The sequence below is a fragment of the Papio anubis genome, chromosome 3, assembly GCF_008728515.1.
Source record: "Papio anubis isolate 15944 chromosome 3, Panubis1.0, whole genome shotgun sequence".
NCBI lineage: Eukaryota > Metazoa > Chordata > Mammalia > Primates > Cercopithecidae > Papio > Papio anubis.
The window spans coordinates 14,797,251-14,813,918 of record NC_044978.1 but is presented as its reverse complement, the minus strand read 5'-3'; the positions used below and the strand labels follow the sequence as shown (position 1 = coordinate 14,813,918).

The 16,668-nt window shown below is 33.7% G+C and overlaps 1 long non-coding RNA gene across 2 annotated transcripts in view; it reads right to left on the bottom strand.

Annotated features, from left to right (window-relative positions):
* Nucleotides 1–1,814: 1,814 nt before the first annotated feature.
* The window catches only part of LOC103884794, a 29,859-nt gene continuing 15,005 nt past the window's right edge, over nt 1,815–16,668 (bottom strand). For both annotated transcript variants that reach the window (XR_001903061.3, XR_647560.4), the window contains exons 4-5: nt 15,065–15,180; nt 1,815–2,732 (exon numbers count right to left, since the gene is read on the bottom strand). This is a non-coding gene — a long non-coding RNA (uncharacterized LOC103884794). The remainder of the gene's footprint in view (nt 2,733–15,064; nt 15,181–16,668) is intronic.

Below are 16,668 nucleotides of genomic sequence, written 5' to 3'. Positions count from 1 at the left end.
GAAACAGTTTTATTTTTTCTCTTTTCAGTCAGTATGCCTTTTATTTCTATGTCCTGCTTATTCCTGTGGCTACAACTTCTATGCCAAATAAGAGCAGTGCGAGATAATATCACTTCTTTGTTTCTATCCTAGGGAAAAACCATGCAGTTTTAATTATTATATTCACTATATATATTTGTATACATTCTCTTTATCAAGTTGAGATATGTTGCCTAACTTTTTGAGAGTTTTTATTATGAATGAGTATTGGATTTTGTCAGATACTTTTTCTACATCAATTGAGATGAGCATAGGATCTTTTTCCTTTAGCTTTTTGGATTATAATTGATTTTTAAATGCTGAACCAGCCTCGTATACCTGGTAAATCCCACTTAGTCATGGTGTGTAATTCGTTTTCACACTGTTGCATTTTTGTTGCTAGTATTTTGTGGAAAATATTTCCATCTAACCTCATGAAACGTGTTGGCGTGTAGTTTTCTTCTTTTGTACTGCCTTTTTCTGGCTTTGGTATCAGAATAATACTGGCTCATAAAATTAGTTTGAAAATGTTCCTTCCTCTTTCATTTTTTCTGGAAGATACATATAAAATTGCTGTTAATTCTTTAAAGAGTTGATAAAATTATTCAGTTAAATTATTTAAACCTGGAAGTTTATTTTTTGGCTCTTTCAAATTACAAATTAAATTTCATGAATGGTAATAGAAATTATTCACATGATTTCATTGTGGTTGATTTTTGGTGTGTGGTTTATGAGAAATTGTTTCATTTTTCTAAGTTGTCAAATTTATGAGCATAAGCTTGTTTGTAGTATTTGATAATTATCTTTTTAAAGGCCATAGGATCTGTAATAATCCCTTATTTCATTCCTGATGTTGCTTATTTCTGTCTTCTTTTTTTATGTCAGTCTTGCCAGAGGTTTATTACTTTTTTTTTCAAACAACAAGCTTTTTATTTTACTGATTTTCTCTACTGTTTTTCTATGTCTTTTCTGAGTGACCTGTTGTCAAAGACTCGGTTCTGCTTGCTTCACATTAGGGTGCTGCACACTGTGAGTGATATACGTTATGGAATAAGAAACAAAATGAGTACATAAAAGAACTACGAAGGAATTTTTAGAAAGGGAGAGCAGTTTCGTTTGGAATTCACTTGGGCCAAGCTTCTGAAAGAAAGTCAATTTTAAAGCTATTGAGAACTGTATTAGTCTCTTTGTGTGGGTGTGTATGTGTGTGTGTATACAGAAAAAAATTATATACAGAAACATATATATCATATATTATATATAGATGCTACTGAAACATTAAAGAATTAAATAGAAACTTAATTTGGGAATTTGAATAAACGTCCTGTGTTAAATGATTTTTTTGTGATGAGTTTTGAAAGATTGGAAGGATTTTAAGAGATATGGGAATGAATTCTAAAGAAAAAAATTGTGAGAAAAAAGTTAAGGATTTGGGGAAACAGAAACAGATTGAAGTGCTGTTGAAAGGTAATTTAGTATTTATGAAGATACTATTTGAGTGATAAGAATACAAACAGGGGCCGGGCCCAGTGGTGGCTCACGCCTGAAATCCCAGCACTTTGGGAGGCGGAGGCGAGCAGATCACTTGAGGTCAGGGTTTCGAGACCAGCCTGGCCAAAATGGTGAAAATCCATCTCTACTACAAATACAGAAAAACTAGCCATGCATGGTGGTGGACGCCTGCAGTCCCAGCCACTTGGGAGACTGAGGCAGGAGAATTGCTCAATCCCAGAGAATTGCTGAGGCAGGAGAATTGCTTGAGGTGCAGGTTGCAGTGAGTCAAGATCACAACACTGCACTCCAGCCTGGATGCCAGTCTGAGTGACAGAGCAAGACTATGTCTCAAAAAAACAAACAAACAAACAAACAAAAAACAAACAGGGAGATAATGGAGAGTGTCCTTAAATGCCAATTAATACTTTAGGTTTTATTTTGTTGGCCATAAGCCAAATAGGTATAAGTCACAAAATGTTCAAAGAATATATGACAGTCTGAGGATTTCTATTCTTGAAGACAAATGCATAAGTGACAGATCTGTTCCTGAAAGTGAAAAGGTACAAGACTTAATGAAGTGTTACTAATAACTAATCGATATGAGTACTCTTTGGTTTTATGGCCATTGGATATTCTCTTTTGAGAAACGGCCATGCAAGTACTTAGCCTAATTTTCTGTTCTTTTTCACTGATTTGAAGGAGAACTATCTGTTCTGGATATGAGTTCTTTTCTTTTTTCTTTTTCTTTTTTTTTTTAGTTGGCTACATTGGTTTGTGAGTGTTCTGGAAAACTGCAGTATGTGTGAAGACCAATTTCCTTGCTGGCATTGCATGCATTCAAATATTAATGCACAGAGGCACAGAATTAGAGCAACAAGAAAGCATATTCAAACACTACCATGCCCCATACCCCTTTTTATTGCTTGTTTGCTTAGTACTTCATATATGTGTTTTGTAAGTATTTTGTCCACATTTTTGGCTTTTATTATTTTAAGATTTTGCTTTGATGAAGAGAATCTTTCAGTTTAAATGTAGTCCAGTTTATTAAGCTTTTCTTTCAAATTTAGCAGTTTTTCATTTTGTTTAACAAAATTATTTGCCTACTCTAAGGTCCTAACATGGTTTTCCATGTTTTCCTCCAAGTGTTTTATTGATTTACCTTTGCTATTTAGATCTGAAATCAATCAGGGTCAGAAGCAGAAGAAACAGGAATGAGAACCCTGGGGAATAAAAAGAAAATAAATAATAAAATGAAAGACTTAATCCCTAGTTATTAATAACTACTTGATAAATAATTATTTAACTGGTTAATATATTAACATGAGCTTAAATATAGCAAAAGCAGAAATTGGCAGAACAGGTAAAAATTTTTTTGACCCAACTACATACTTTATTTAAAAAACTCATGTGCAAACATACTGACAAATGTAGGCAGAAAATAAGGAATGAAAAATGATTTATCATGCAAATGCAAACATTAACTAAAACGGAATGAGTAAATATATTAATATCAGATAAATCAGACTTCAGATGTAAGAAAATTACTAGGAAAAAGAGACATCACAAGATGATAAAATGATTAATTCACCAAATACATGTAGAAATGTTAAGTGTATCAATACTGTTATTGACCAAATGGTGTTGCCTGAAACGGTGGTGTTAAAGACCCATCTTCAATGTGGTGGTATTCGGAATAAGTAAATAAACAAAGTTAAATGAAATCATTAATGTAGGGCTCTGATTTGATAGGATTAGTGGCCTCACAAGAGGAGAAACCAGAGAGCTGTCTCTCTCTCTCTCCCATATGAGGAAATAGTGAGAAGGTTGCTATCTACAAGCCAGTAAGAGAGCCCTCATCACAAACCAAATTGGCTAGCAACTTCATCTTGGACTTACCAGCCTCTAGAATTGTGAGAAGATACATATTTTTTTACTCACACAGTCTATGGCATTTTGTTATAGCAGTTCAAACAGACTAAGAAAAATAGAAAAAGACAAGGCTTAAAAATACGAGAAGCAAAACCTAATAGAGTTAAAGGAGGACTAGACAAACCTACTTATAGTTAAGAACTGTGTTCAGGCACGGTGGCTCACGTCTGTAATCCCAACACTTTGGGAGGCCGAGGTGGGTGGATTACCTGAGGTCAGGAGTTCAAGATCAGCCTGGCCAACATAGTGAAACTCTGGCTTTACTAAAAATATAAAAACTAGCCAGGCGTGGTGCTGGGAGCCTGTAATCCCAGCTGCTGGAGAGCCTGAGGCAGGAGAATTGCTTGAACCCAGACGGAGGTTGCAGTGAGCTGACATGATGCCACTGTACTCCGGCTTTGGCGACAGAGTGAGATCTGTCTCAAAAAACAAACAAACAAACAAAAAAAACCCACTACCAACTACCAACTAAGAATACCAATGAATTAACATTTATAGAACACTCCACATGGCAACAACTGAATCTTCATTCTTCTCCAGTGCCCACAGCACATTATTCAAAGTAATCATATCTGGTTCATAAAACAAACCTCAATCAATTTAAAAGAATTAAAATATTTGAGATAGGTTATCTTACCATAATGGAACCCATTAGAAACAAGTATTAGAGAGACATCAGAAAAATCTTTATAAACGTGGAAATTAAACAGCACAATATTTAATATTTCATGGATAAAGATGTCTTTATACACATTAAAATAAAATTAAGTACAAAATATCAAAATTTGTAGGATACAGTTAGAGCAATGCTAAGAAACAAATTTGAAACACTAAATTTTTACTGTTATGGTTTATTTTTTGTGTCAACTTGACTAGGATAAGGGATGACAGATAGTTCATAAAATATTATTTCTGGGCTTGTTTGTGAGGGCGTTTCCAGAAGAGATTACCAATTGTATCAGTAAATTGAAAGAGAATGTCATCTTTACTAATGTGGATGGTCATCATGCATTCCATTGAGGGCCCGAAGAGTACAACAAGGTGGAGAAAGAGTGAATTCACTCCCTCCACTTGAGCTAAAACATCTATATTCTCTTGATCAACTGAACAATTTGTCTCTCTGATGCATTCAATTGTATAATTTGTCCCTGGATATTTGTACTAAAACATGTTAAAGCCAAGAGTCTGCACATCATGTTAGTTAACAGGAAATTGTTCTGATATATACAGTAAAAGGAAATGGAAAGCTTTATTTTCAAATCAATCACACAACATAAATTTGATCAAATACGAGTCTATCATATTGTGATGAACTCTGATGGTCTTGCAATTGCTTTTATATTTGTTCCAATAGGACTTGATATTTGGGGTACGCACACCAAGAGGTGAAATGAAATGGAAGCTGGGATCATTATGTATAGACTGAGCATGTTAGAAACAAATGAGAAACTGAATGTTACTATGGGAAACCCATAAATCAGATTAAATCGGAGAACCAGGTTGAACTATGCATTGCAAAATAAGCAGCAAGGTTGGGCAGAATGGTCAAGTAACCAACAGCTAGCTGATGGTTAGTATTTGTGATACCAAAACCCCGTGTCTCCCTCTCCAGAACACGGCCATAATAATAGTTGAGTTTACAGCTAAAACAATACTTGTCAATTTGTAAGTAAGGACCTGGACCACCAATCTGTATCAGATGTCATTAATAATACTTGTATACTTCGCTATAGAAATTGTAGTTATCAACCAGAGTATGGGCTGAAATTCCAGTAATAGCAATAGCCATTTTGTGTGTGACTTTCATTCACCATAAGAATAGATGATGAAGTCACATTTTCAAAGCACCGGTGAATTTTGTGAAAAAGATTCCTTTCAAAGAGAGACCCACGACAATTGTCAATTTCAGAGAATACGCTTCCTAAATAGCCATCTTTGCACTGATATCATACTATCTACCATGAAGGTTAGTGACAAAAAGAACATTCAGGAGCCACATATAACAAATTAAAAACACTAAAAAATTTTGAATTTGACCCACAGGGGTTGATCACAATTGAGTAATTTGATGCACCACAAATGAGGAATTTGATCCACAGGGACAAATTGTTCAAATCATCTTCTTCTGCCTTTGGACTCCTGGTGCTCTTGGTTCTCAAGCCTTTGCACTTGGACAGGAACCTACACCATCAGCCTTCGTGTTTTTTCAGCTCTTTCAACTCCAACTGAATCTTATACCATTGGCTCTTCCTGGTTCTCAGGCCTATGGGTTTGGGTCGCAATGACAACACTGGCTTTCCTGGGCCTCCAGCTTGCAGAGAAAAGATAGTGAGACTTCTCAGCCTCCATAATTGTGTGAGCCAATACCTCATAGTAAATCTCTTTTTGTATTGATTCTGTTTCTTTGGAAATCTCTACATAATACACTTACATTAGAACAGAGATCTCATAACTATGATCTATTTTTGTCTCAGGAAATGAGTTAAAAAGAGCAAAATAAGCCCAAGCAGACAAAAGTAAGGAAATAATAAAGATAAAAGCAGAAATAAATGACATTGAAACAGAAAAACAGTAAAGAAGATGATACAAAAAGCTCATTCTTCAAATGAAATCAATCAGTACAACTGATAAACCTTCAGCAAGACTGACAAAAATAAAAACAGAGAAAACACATTATTAGTATCAGGCACTAAGCAGGGATATTATGAAATATCTGGCAACTATTAAACAGATAAGGGAATACCATGAACTTTACACTCATCAACTTAACTCTTTAGAAGAAATGAACAAATTATTCAAAAACTAAACACTAGCAGAAATCACCCAGGCGAAAGAGATAAAAGAAACACTTAAGAATTTACAAACATTTAAGAATTTATACCAATTTTACATAATCTCTTAAAGACAAAAATTTAGGAGCTAATACTTCTCGAGTTATTTTATGGGGTCAATACTATCCTGATACTAAAAGCAAGTAAAGACAGCACAAAAGTATAAAACCATAGGCCAATATCGCTCAGGAACGTAGACACACCAATCCTCAACAAAATATTAGAAATCACATCCAAGAATGGATGCTTAAAAGTATTATATATTATGATCAAATGAGATTATTGCAGTTATTCAAGCCTGAATCAACATTTGAAAATGGATCAATGTAATTTACCTATCAATATGCTCAAGAAGAATAATCATAGGATCATAAATTGACACAGAAAAACCATTTTTAAAAAATTCAACAACCATTCATGCAAAAAGTCAACAAACAAGGAACAGATGAATTTCTTAAACCTCATGATTTCAAAAACCCTACAGCTGACATCATAGCTAATGGTGAAAAACTGCACATTTTCCTCTAAGATTGTGAATAAGGCAAAAATACCTACTCTCAGCATGCCTATTGAACATGGTATTGAAAGTTCTAGCCTCTGCAATAGGCAGGAAAATAATTTAAAAACACACAGATTGAAAAGGCAGAAATAAAATTGTCTTTATTTGCAAATATCAAAATTATCAACATTAAATACCCTAAGAAATCTCATAAATATTGAGTTTAGTGAATCACAGAACACATGCAAATCAACCACTGAAATAAATCACATTTCTTTAATTTCTAAAATTAAAAACACAATATAGTACTGTTTATAATTACTCCAAAGAAAATGAAATATGTAGGTATACAGTTGGCAAAACATGTCCCAGGACTGTGTGCTGAAAATTCCAGAATACTGATGGAAGAAATGAAAAAGATCTAAATAAATACAAATATACAGCATTTATCAAAGAGAAAACAACATATTAATCATGTCAGTTGTCTACAAGTTGATCTATGTATTTAATGCTATTCCTATCAAAATCTCAGCAAGAATTGTACAGATGTAGATAAGCTTATTCTAAAACATATGTGGAAAGGAAAGATCTATAAATAGCCAAAACAGTTTGAAAAAGAACAAAATGATTAATTAACTCTTCTCAGTGTTAAAGGGAAATTATACCAATTTTACATAACATTCCCTTTAACATTGGGAAGAGTTAATCATTTGTATTGTTCTTTTTCAAATTTTTTGGCTATTTATAACTCTTCCTAATGAGGAGAGTATATTACTGGAGTAGATATAAACATAGATAAATTGGAGTAAATTAGAGAATCTAAAAATATACTCACATCAAGATGCCCAGTTAAATTTTGACTAAGGAGCGAAAGTTATTTAATGAAGTAAGAAGAGCATTTTTAATAAGCGGTACTGAAACAATTGAACAATGATAGGATAATAAAATGAACTTCGGTTTAAACCTTCTATCTTATCATTATCTCAAAGTGGACCAAATACTTAAATGTTAAATTTAAAAGTATAAAAAATTTAGGATAAAATGGGAAACTCTTTTGGATCTAGGATTGGGCAGAGATTTTAGACTTAACATTAAAAGTGTAATCAATTAAAAGAAACTTTCATAAATTCCACCTCAAAATAGAAAAAGAAAAGAAAACTTTATTTTGCAAAAGATCCAGTTAAAAGTTTAGGGCATTGCCCTACTGGCTTTTACCTACATTATTCATGATTAGAGATATAATTTGTTTAGGTAACACAACTCTCTTTTTGGTAGAATTTCTCTGCATTTATTTCTAATGTTTGAACCAATAAATGCTATCACTCGGGTATTTTTGGTGCACAAATTTTACACAAGGTTATTCAGAGCAGCATGAAATACCATAAGACAGTTTCAGATAGCCAATATATTTTAGCTTCATGAGGAGAGTTTGTTGTTTTAAATAAAGGGTTTCTACTCAGAATCAATGTGAACAAATTTTAATAATATTAATTGTGTTACAACAACTAATAACTTCTTTCTGTTTAATAACCAGGTAGAATATAGAATTTATTATAGACTTGCACCAAAATAACTGAATTTCTTGGGTATTACTTTATACCCTGTAAGTAAATATTCACTTATTTTTGTTTTAAATTATTGCAGTGTATATGGAATACTATGCAGCCATATAAAAGAATAGGATCATGTATTTTGCAGGGACATGAATGGAGCTGCAGGCCATTATCCTTAGCAAACTCACACAGGAACAGAAAACCAAATACCGTATTTTCTCACTTAAAAGTGAGAACTAAATGACACATGGACACATAAAAGATAACAACACACACTGGGGCCTACTGGGGGTAGAAGGTGGAGGGAGATCAGGATAAATAACTAAGGATTAGTAGGCTTAATACCTAGGTAATGAAATAATTTGTACAACAAACCAATGTTTATTGGGAGTAAATAGACAATTATATGACCATATTTTAAAAATTTCTTAACAACTTTAGTAAATACTCCATTTAATGTTCAGAAACATGCAACAAATTTGTGACACTGTCTTTTTGGTTTGCATCCAAAATCTAATGCATTTATACGTTCTTATCAGTGTGTGATGGACTGAATGTTCCTGTACCACAACATTCATATGCTGAAACCCTCATCTTGCTGAAACCCTAATCTTCAATGTGATGTTATTTGGAGATGGAGATTTGGGGAAGTAATGATGTCATTAGGGTGGAGTCCTCATGATGGGATCACTGCCCTGATAGGAAGAGAGGGGAAGAGAACTTGCTTCCTCTTTCTACTCTTGGCCATGTGAGGATATATGGAGAAGAGGACTATCTGCAAACCAGGAAGAGGGGCCTCCCCAAGTATGGAATCTGTGGGCTGCTCGGTCTTAGACTTCCCAACTTTCAGAACTGTGAGAAACAAATGCTTGTTATTTAAACCACCCAGTTTGTGGTCATTTGTTGTAGCAGCCAAAGCAGACTATAACATAGTGTGATGTTTTAAAAACATGTTTTATGGAACATACAAGCAAATCTTCAGTAATAACTATATAATGATTTGTAAATGTCTGTCCTATATTAAAAATTTTCAACTTTCATGTTTACCAAATTCTGAAGATTTAAGTAAATAGAAATGAGCATTAAATATAAAAGTGTTTGCAATTTTGTCTATTTGGGATCACAGAGACAGAGACATTTAAAATGTTACTTCTAATAGCATTAGCTTCCTCATCTATATGAATTTAGGGTTATTTTTAGACTTAAAGTAGGCTTAAAATTATCTTACATGAAAGTGATTGGCATAGGATAAATACTTAAACACGTTAGTTGCCTTCCCTTTAGAAAACAGAGATATATATTCACCCTCACACAAACAAGCATACATCAGCAAAGAAAACCAATGTCTCCATATAGATGTTTTTGCTTCCCAGACCCGCAACATCTGGAGGTGAAATGATTGACATTGAAATGTAACAATTCCTTTAAGGGAGAAAAAGCTTTGGGAATGGTGGTTTTTCACACTAAAAGTGATATTGTATACATTTACTGTAATCAGAGTTGCAAAATGAAGAATATGATTATATTAGTTTCTATTTCTGCTGTAACAAGTTAGCACACAGCAGTTTAAAATAACACAATTGTTTACTTTCCTACAGTTCTGGAGTTAAGTCTGAAGTAAGTGTTACAAGGCTAAAATCAAGATGTCAGCAGGAGTGATTGCTTCTGGAGGCTCCAGAGGATGGCACTTGTCCTCACCTTGTCCAGCTTCTAGAGGTAGCTTGTGGCCCCTTCCTATTTCTGCAAGCCAGCTGGGTAGCATCTTTTTTTCTCTTTAACCAACTGCTTTGTTTGGAGCCATCCAGGAAGCCAAGATGATCTCCCAATTCCAAGATCCTTAAGATAGTCACATCAGTAAATCCCTTTTGTCATATAGAGTAGCCATATTCACCGGTTTTAGAGATTGGAATGTGGACATATTTGGGAACACATTATTTAGTCTTTCATAGTTATACCAGAGCTTTTTTTTTTTTTTTTTAAATGAAGTCTTGCTCTGTTGCCCAGGATGGAGTGCACGATTGAAAGATTCTCCTGCATCAGCCTCCTGAGTAGCTGGGATTACAGGCACCCGCCATCATGCCCTGCTAATTTTTGGATTTTTAGTAGAGACGGGGTTTCACTGTGTTGGTCAGGCTGGTCTTGAACTCCTGACCTCGTGATCCACCCCGCTAGGCCACCCAAAGTGCCGGGATTACAGGCGTGAGCCACTGTGCCCAGCCAATAACAGAGCTTTTTTTTTTCACTATATAATTTGAAGGAAAATGCCCCAGTAATACATGAAGAAACTGCAGGCATTTGGTGTTCTTTCAGTGTCCTTTAAGAAAGATGAATAGTCTTTTCCCTACATATACTGACTACACAACAAAATTCTTCATTTTTAGAGATGCAAATAACTTCAATGTTTCATATTCATCTAAATTAGCTCCCTCGTTTCTAATTTTGGATTAGCAACTAGTAGCAAAGAAAGCAGAGTGGAGCAGGAGTGTGCAATTGTGTGTGTGTGTGTGTGTGTGTGTAAAAGCAAACGCTGTCACTTACAGCAATGATAGAAGATACCCTTGTGGAATTCAAGAATCTGTGCATCTTCATTAATGCTTTCTGTGTCAGCCTAAACGTATTCACCACCGACTTTAAAGCAGTCTATTTTGGGACATCATCTGTTGGCTTCGTTTTAGCCAAATTCCCCACTTCAATGATTTTTCGCTTCCCAGGTCATCTTACTAATATTGTGATACATCACAAAAATTATAGCATTTCTGGATATAATTCAATCTAATAGGATCACTATAATGCTACAAAGCCCAGGCATTTTCATTTCTCATGCTTTCCCCTTGGAATCATGTTAAGAGGTTGGATTATAGGCTTTTGAAATTGCAATTTTGCCATTTGGGAGGTAAAAATAATTGGATGAACTATAGCATGAGATAACACATTTCATTACCGTACTGTTTCAACTAATCTCTTTGCTGAATAAAGGAGCATACATCTCTTTCTGATTCTTTTTAGGTCCCTAAATGTGGAGGTCAAATATCAAGTTTAAAGATAGTGAAAAACAGCATTATATATTTTTCCTAGTCTATATAAAATAACAGACCAATTTTTTCTTTGCTGCCATCAAATATATTTTATAGTCAATCTTTTAATAAACCTCAAAATATCAAATAAAGTGTTTTCACATTATAATTTGAAGAATAAAATTGTACTAATAGATGTGTTTATAAGTGCTTCTGATTTCGGATTCTTCTTCTTCATCAGGCATTTAGGCATTCAATTTGTGATGTTTCCTTTAATCCCAGATAAAACTAACTCCGTTTTTCTTGTCTCTGTCTTTATTGTTGATTTGTCACATTTGAGGTCATCACTGGAGCTCCTTGTTTTCTGTTTCCTCTCTGAGGGTTCGTTGTTGGTTTTTTCCGCTCCTGCAATTTCCCCCAATGCCAGCTGATATTCATTCATTTTTTTTTCAGCTTTTGTAACCACTTCTTTAGCAATTGAAATTGCGTGTTTACTGTTCTTTCAACATCAACCTCATTTATCTGATTATTCCTCTGAAACTTGAAGAGGTTATGAGGGTCTGGTGTGACATGTTACAAGGAGCTTGATCTGGGTGTACGTAGCTCTTCATGCTGTTCCTTAGAATAAGTAGCATAGAGGCCCAAACTAGCTTCAATTCCCAATGAGGAATTATGAGTCAGTCGTGGACTGGAGTCCTGGGTCAGGCTAAGCAGTTCAAGTAAAAAGGGCCAAGAACGAAATTTAAAAAGATTCTGAATTGTGAAAGCCAGTGTGCAGGAAAGTACAGCACAAATAACCAGAATGCTCAGAAATTCCTTAGATTAAAAGTGTAAAGTTGCAGACATATCTTTTTGGGAACCACCATTAAGCCCTCTATGATGAGGGAAATGCATTAGTAAAAATAATGTATTAATACAAAAGAAGGGAAGAAATGAGAGGATGTGGAACATAAAACAGTTCAGACAAATAGAAAATATATAATAAAATGACAGATACAAATAGATCAGTAATCCATCAAATATTAGTGAAACTAACAGTAGAACTAACACATTAAAGGTAAATGTGGTGATGCTGGTTTAAAAATATTCCTAGTTACGAAACCACTTTAATTAAAACGAAAGCTAAAACGTTAGAAAGGTTATATAAATTTCGCCATTTAACATGCCTCTGCAGCTCTACACTTTTAATGCCTATTAAGTTAATATCAGGGTAGGTTCAGGAAGGGAGGAGGTCCATAAGAATGCCGTCCTGAGTGTATGCTACACAATACAACACTAGACCCATTTTCTTCAAAGCACTACTTCATCATTTAATGCTATTGCATTGTTCAGAAATCTTACTTAAATTTAATGTCAGTCTTGCACTTGAATATCTTCACAACATGGCTGCAAACCATTTCCCAAAATGATATCACTCTGCTCACCAGTGTAAACCTTTGTGACAGCAAACTCTTCAATCACCTTTTTTTTCAAAGCAGTCCTTATACTTTCTTACTTGTTTTAAATTAATCTTCTACCACATTTTCTTCTCTCAATCCACTTCTGCCAATTTATCTCTGATTCATTCATCCTGACAGTTCAAATCTCTCCTTTATAAAGCATTTCCGGATATCATTCAATATAATAAGATCACTGTATATCTAATATATCCATGCCTTGGTGATGTCTGTTTCTCAGGAAACACACATTCCCTAATCATTCATTTTTTCAATAGAAAATATTTATTGAATGCCCACACTGTCCCAGGTAACTCCATCAATTACTGGGGATCCATTGGTGCTTTGATAGAAAATAAAGTCATATATCCTAATAGATTAAAGGAGGATATCTTTCTTAAGTCGTGAAATTTATATAACTTTTCTAACATTTTAGCTTCTGTTTTAATTAAAGTGGTTTCATAACTAGGAATATTTTTAAACCAGCATCACCACATTTACATTTAATTTTACTGTTAGCTCCACTAACATTTGATGGATTATTGATCTATTTGCATCTGTCATTTTCCTATGTATTTTCTATTTGTCTAAACTATTTTATGTTCCACATCCTCTCATTTCTTTTTCTCTTCTTTTGTATTAATAAATTATTTTTATTAATGCATTACCCCCATTGTAGACGGCTTACTGTGGGTTCGTAAAAAGATGTGTCTACCTCCTAATCCCTGAAAACTGTGAATATTTCGTTACTCGGAAAAGGTTCTTTGCAGATCTAATTAAGTCATGGAACTTGAGATGAGGAGATTATCCTAATTATCAGGTAGGTCTTGAATGTTATCTCAAGTGTCCTTATAAAAGAGAGACACATGGAGATTAGACACACATGTACAAAGGAGAAAGTAACATGAAGACAGAGCAGGAGAGATGTGGCCACAAGACAAGGAGAGTTGACAGCCGCCAGCAGATGAACAAGACAAGGAAAAAGTTCTTCCTCAGAGTTTCCAGAAAGGATATAGCCTTTTCAACTCCTGGATTTCAGACTTCTGGCCTTTAGGACTGTGAAAGAATAAATCTTTGCTCTTTTAAGATATCAAATTTGCCATAATTTGTTATAGCAGCCATAAAAACTAATAGACCCATCAATTGACTTTTAATTGTATATTCTTTCATTTCGTAGTTATTCTAAAAACTGCAACATCCATTTTTAACTGTTTAACTTACTGAAATCTAATACTTCTGTAGCTTTGGGATTTTCTTGGAAATGGTCTGACCTGTAAATATTTTTCTACTGTGTTCTATTTTTATGTTATTTTGTCATGCTTTTGGAATTCTACATGTTTTTGACTCCGCACACTAATATTAATATTATTTTTTTTTAGTGAAAAAGCTCTTCAAAAAAGGTAGATCATTTATTTGATGTTATGTTCTTTCTGGAATCTTGGTACCTAATTAAGAAACATTTTGTAAGTATAGTTGATATTTTTATCTCCTACAAATGGATTTATTTTACAGTGTTTTATTAACCCATAAAGAATCTGATGTCAAGGAAAAATAGGTTAGTACAGCTTGGTTATATTGTAATCTACTAAGTTTCAGTTATATTCACAACTGAAACTTAGATTGAAGTTATGTAATTTCCTGATTTTAATTTTTAAGAAGCAAAACAAAACAATTCAACAGCTACATAGTTCAATATAATTTTTAGGAGTCTACTGTGTTCCACAACCTATGCTTGGTACTGGGTGGCACACATTATAGAAATAACTAGCTAAGTGAGCAACAATTCTTCCTTAAGGTAGATATTAATAAAAGTGGTCCAATTCTAACTCACCAAGTATCATACCTGTGATTCATTGTATTTGTAATACAAATTAAATAAGCCTTAGTAGCTTTTTGTATTATCAGAATGTTTTTATTCCCTTATCTTTTAGTGGTCTACATAGTTTTAGTTATAGTTTAGTAGCTAAGGGATTTCTTAAAGCCCTGACTAAAGATCAAAGGCTAGTTCTAGCAACCTAGTATTAAATTATCTACAATCATCACACATATATAAACTAATTCAGTTTTTATGCTTTTATGTTCTCATTTGAAAATATGGCCAACTCTCTTATTGTTTAAAGGTACATTGTTTTATGTGGTTGAATTTCTTCTACATACAATTAACATATTATATGATGATAATTATGTGGAATAGAGTGAAAAACTGGAAATAGAAGGAATACTTTATTCAACCACATTTTAATTCAAAAACTCAGCTCTGTCTCTGCCCTTCAGTTTGATTTTGACTTACATATTATAATGCTCCAAGCCTCAGTTTCTTCACAGGTAAAAAATGAAGATAGCAGATAACATAAGATTGTTGCAGGGATGGAGGATGATGGATATATAAAGTGCCTCATGTAGGACCTGGTTACAGTAAAGCATTTAAAGTTAATATTTGTGTTTCAATAATTTAAGGAAGGTGATATCACACACACACACACGCACCCAAACACACACACACACACACACACACACGAATACTCCTGTTTCTCTGAGGCTTATTTTGGCTACAAATTCCAAATATTACATGTGAATTTTCTTATTGTTATATAATAATTGTACATATTTATGGGGCACACGTGATATTTTGATACATATATAGTGTGTAATAATCAAACCAGAGTAATTCAGATAACCATCATCTCAAAAATGTATCCTTTACTTGTGTTGAAAATATGCCAAATCTTCTTTTCTAGCTATTTAAAAATATATAATAAATTATTAAGAAGTATATACATACTACTATGCTATTGAACACTAGAAATTATTCCTTCTATCTAAGTGTATTTTTGTGTCCATTAACCAATCTCTCTCTATCCCCCTTCCCCCATGTTCCCAGCCTGTGGTAACCATCGTTCTATTCTCTATCTCCATGAGTCAATGTTTTTTTAAGCCTTCACATATGTGTGAATGATATATGTGTTTATATGCCTAGCTTATTTTACTTAATATATTGTCATCCAGGCAAATATATGTTGCCAAAACAAAAATATTTCATTATTTTTTATGACTGAATAATGTTTTATTGTGTGTTTATATACCACACTTTATCTCTTCATTGACTGATGGACACTTAGGTTCATTCCATGTCTTGACTACTGTGAAAAGCGCTGTAATAAACATGGCAGTGTAGATAGCTTTTTGATATACTGATTTCTGTTCTTTTTGGTATATATCCAGCAGTGGGATTACTGAATCATATGGCAGTTCTTTTTTAGGTTTTTACATAGTCTTTATAGTCTCACAAATAGTGTGTGAAAATTCCCCTTCTTCCACATCTTTACCAGTTTCTGTCACTTTTTGTCTATTTGATAATGGTCCTTATTACTGGGGTGACATGATATCTCATTGCAGTTTCGATTTGCATTTTTATGATTATCAGTAATGTTGAGCATTTTTTAAATACCTGTTTCTCATTTGTATGTCTTCTTTTGAAAAATATCTGTGGATATCATTTGCCCATTTTAAAATTGGATTTTTTTTTTTCTCTGCTGAATTGGTTGAGCTCCTTATATATCTTGATTATTAAGCCCATGTTGAATCGATAGTTTGCAGATATTTTTCTCATTTTGTAGGTTGTCTCCTCACTCTATGATTGTTTTCTTTGCTATGCAGAAACGTTTTAGGTTGATGTAATACCATCTATCTATTTCTGCTTTTGTGGCCTGTGCTTTTTAGGTCTTATCCCAAAAATTCTTTGCCCACACCAATGTCCTGAACCATTTCCCCTAAGTTTTCTTCTATTAGTTTCATAGTTTTGTGTCTTAAATTTAAGTATTTAATCCATTTTGAGTTTATTTTTGTATATGGTGAGAGGGGTCTAGTTTCATTCTTCTGCCTGTGCATATCCAG